We start from the raw sequence: 4,462 nt of genomic DNA, 5'->3' as shown, positions 1-4,462 counted from the left end.
GGAACCTCCAAGGGAGGCTACTTCCTGACTCTGTTTCTCATCTGAGAGTCCTGAGGTTTTGAGTTCCTCTTTGTTTAGTGGAGCTGGGCTACAGGGTCCTGGGCAGCGCAAAGGAATGTCTAACGTAGTTGAAAATAAGTTGCTAGCAGGAAATGCCTGTGGCTCAGGATCAGAGTTTGGGGAAAAAGCAATGCAAGCTGCTGCAGCGGCTTTCTTTTCTGCCTTCATCACCCATAATACCTCTATGATGTTTTTCCGCAGGTTAGCATATTTAGATGCCTCTTTAGCCTCACATCCTCCCGCAGCAATACAGTCCCACAACATGCTGCCCATGGCTTCCCATGTCGATACCTCAAAAGGGATCCATGTTCATGGTATGAAGTTTTGTTCCCATGCCCAGTAAATAAGTCCCTTCAGAGTGGACGCATCATATTTCTGCCCTCTCTTAGAGAGGATATGTTGAAGGAGTTTCTGGACCACATCTCTCATGGTCCCCCATTCCTTCCCGGCCACTCACCTGATCAGGGTGAGAACAATTCTTCCTCAATTGCAGCTCCTTTTTCCACCTTTGCTTCTCACCGGGGAAATGAGGATACTTTTGACTGGCTTCTCCACCTCCCGAAGGCTGTCACTGTACCCCTCACAGCAGTGAAATAGCCGTCTTCGGGTCCCTCATTTGGGTGCCAAAATATACGGAGGATCAGTAACAGGACATCACACCATGATCAATATGATCATGTGAAGCCGATTTATTACAAAAAACAAACTATATTTATACTGTTCTCTATTGTTCATGCCTCAAGCTAATACATGATTGGTTAAATCCTTTTTACACACACATTTTAATATTTCAGTTAATTTTAATTAATCTTTCTTCTTCATGTGTCTTGCTATGGTTTTCTTGTCTGCCTTTGCACCCTGAACTGTCTGCTTTTGGGCGTGTTCTTCTCCTTTCATGTCCTTTAAGGGCATGGTGACCTTACTCAGTTTCTATTAAGGCTGGATTGTGCATATGTCCATTGTCCTGCAAAAAGCTCCCAACAACCTACTTTATTCTTTAACTCTGTCTAGCCTCTGTTCTAGGTCAGCTTTCACAAGGCATCATGATGACAGCAATGATTTCACCCAACTCAACATGCCTAGCCTCTCCCAGCCAGTGATGCATACCATAAATGGTTGAAGTTGTAACATTCTTTCCCAGGAGCTGTCAGGAGGGATTACCAATGATACAAGTTCTCAAAACGGCATGCCGCCAGCTTATTACTTGGAAGTTACAAACTTTCAACACAACTCTACAAACAGGAAACATTTCAACCTTAGAACCGTGGGAAAATCAACAAATAGGAGAAACAATCGGTCTCTCTTCAGGTCTGTGGTCCATATCCCTAAAGAGATAAAATCTTCAAGTCCTTATATCTTTGAATATATATAATCCTTGTAATAATCCTTGTGTCAAATGATTTAGGGTATAGATAGCACCAGGCATCCCCCCTTTTTATGTCTAAAAAGAATATGTTTTAAAGTGCCATGTGGGGAATACCAGTGTGTAACACACCCCAGAGCTGTAGGAGTAATTTTGTGTTTAGTGAGGTATACAACTGCTTTTGAAATTACCATTCACCAAACCAATTCAAAATTATCAAAGGAAACATCGCATGTATTAGATTTTACAGGTCATATCTTGGTATATGATTGATACTGACACATCCTTGTGTTTGTAATGTCCTTAAAATATTTGATTCTCAAGGTATTTGAACAAAGTCATAAGTCAATCATGCCGAGTCATTGACTGAAAGAGATGATACACTGCAGGTTTTCTAGAAGTTAGAAGAATTGGTATTAATTTAACATAATCTTTGTGATTTGTAGAGGTGGTGAACATACCACTGTTCTACAGTTACACTTCTTGATTATAAGTGACACTGGGTAATTCTGATTTTTGTATGTGCTGGTTTTACGAAACATCCCAAAAGCAGAACTTAATTTTTTCCATTACTTCAGTGGATCTTCACCACAGCAATGTAAGACTGTTTTCTTAATGAAAGGAAATATGATTAAAACATAATTGCAAAAGAATAAGCAAAACAAAGCACTGTGAATGATTAACAGGACTGCAAGTGGTTTTTTTTTAATTTGATTTTTCTCAAATTGCCTGAATTGCCAGCTGGTAGTCCTCATGTGATGAAAATATTGAGATGGGTTTGTTAGAATAGGGTTCCTTCCCTAAGCTTGTTCAGCAAATTAGTTTAATAACTGTATTTCTGAAGCCAAAATAATCCATTGATGCCTGAAACAATTATTATCCTCATTATTATAATAATTTTTGCTGCTACAGATAGCTATATTGAAGACATAACTTCTAAAATTACAGTGGTCATTCTCATAAGTTCAGAGAGTTTTTTCCACTTAATAGTCTTAAGTTTAGGGGTTTTTTTCTGTGTTTGAAACCCCAGCTGACACTGAAGATATCATTGCAGAGTAAAAGAGTAATACAGAAACACAAATAGTCATTGCTGAAGTCCTCTGAGCAAAAAATTGGGGACAGGGAGGCAGTGCCTCTTAAACATCAAGACTCAAAGTTATTATCCTGTTCTCTTGCTTTGCTTTTTTTTGATCCTTTGTGGCTGCTCATCATTCCTTTTGTGACAGAATACTGAAGTAGACATGACACACTGTATACTGGGGCACGCTGAGGACTTATGCAGAGCCACAGAGCAACTCAGTGGTCACTGAGACTGAGTTCCTTGGTCTACAACATTCATTTCATTGTCATGTGTTGGTGGCACAGCATTCTTCAAGCTCACTCAGCCACAGAGCCCAGCAGTCAACTAGTGCAACTGAAAAGAAGACTCCTCCAGCAAAACCATCAGTGGTTAGGTTTGCATAATTTTAAAACCTTTTGAACAAGTGCAAGTGTTTGCTGTAAGCAGGAATACTGACCAGGTAAATTGCCTTGTTTGATGTAATGTCATACGCTTCTTTCCACGTGAAGTGTTTTGTTGGGTTTGTGTGGCTGGGTTTTGGTAGTGGGAAGTTACAAAATTGATCTTTGTGAGATGCCAGAAGCTTTCCCTCTAAGAAGGGAAAAAAGTTATTGTATAGATGTAATTTCCTCTGCAGACAGAGAAAAGACGAGTAAGAATATGTGAGAGGAGCAACTCTGGAGATGGTAAGGTCAGTAGACAAGGAGGAGGACGAGGTGCTCCAGGAGCTGGAGCTGAGATTCCCCTGCAGGCTGTGGTGCAGCCCATGGTGAAACAGGCTGTCACCCTGCAACACATGGGGGTCTACAGGGATGCAAGGATCCACCTGCAGCCCATGGAGGAGACCCATGCTGGAGCAGGTGCCCCAGGCAGGGCTGTGAACACTTGGAAAACCCCTGCTGGAGAAGGCTCCAGGCAGGACCTGCAAATCTGTGGAGAGAGGACTCCATACTGGAACAGGTTTCTGATAGGAGTTGTGACCCTGTGAGGGACCCAGGCTGCAGCAGGCTGTGCCTGAAGGACTGCACCCTGTGGAAGAGTGACCCACATTGCAGCAATTCATGGAGAACCGCTGTCCATGGGATGAACTCATGTTGGACAAGTTCATGTGGGATGGACAAACCATCTCCTGTGGGAGGGACCCCATGCTGGAGCAGGGAAACGATGTTTCTCCCTGAGCAGCAGCAGAAACAACCTGGGATGAACTGATCATAACCTCCACTCCCTGTCTCCTTGCGCTGCTGGGGGAGAGGAGGTAGAGCTGGGAAGGAGGGAGGGCTGGGGGAAAGGTGTTTTTAAGACTCATTTTGCTTCTCACTATCCTGCTCTGGGTTTGTTAGTAATACATTCAGCTAATATCCCCAATTCAAGTCTGTTTTGCCTGTGATGGTATTTGGTGAGTGATCTCTCCCAGACTCTATCTCAACCCATGAACCTTCTCTTATATTTTTTTCTCCCCTGTCCGCTTGTGGAAGAGAGGGACAGAAGGGCTTTTGTGGGTGCCTGGTATCCAGCTAGGGTCAAACCACTAGGAGAGTGAAGAAAGTTCATATTGACCGACAACAACAGCAGATATTTGTGTACAGGCTTGATAGTAGTTTAAAGGGTTAAGGCTTTCATCTTGCTTTGGCTTCTCAGCTGATTCCAGCAGTCCTTGGCAGATGTTCCTCTTGCCACATATTTGAGTGTAAGCCGCCAGAATGGGGCCACAGCTTTGGCAGCACTGTAAGGTAATGGTGGCAAATAATGGCCCAAGACCAGACAGGAGCACTGTGACCAGCCTCACGCAGGTAACCTTCCAGTTATGGCATCTCTTCTATCTATGCATTTCTCAGCGCGAACCATTAATTGTGAGGGGAAACCCTCTCCCAGAACGTCTCCTGAACGCCCTTGTCTCGCCAACACCCCACAGCCCGCAGGAAGGAGGGCTCACTAGGGAGCGCAGGGCCTGGGCCCGCCCGGACCCCGCCACGGGCCGC

Source organism: Geospiza fortis, unplaced genomic scaffold (genome assembly GCF_000277835.1).
Source record: "Geospiza fortis unplaced genomic scaffold, GeoFor_1.0 scaffold650, whole genome shotgun sequence".
Taxonomy (NCBI): Eukaryota; Metazoa; Chordata; class Aves; order Passeriformes; family Thraupidae; genus Geospiza; species Geospiza fortis.
The sequence above is the reverse complement of the archived record's forward strand: the minus strand, read 5'-3'. Positions refer to the sequence as shown.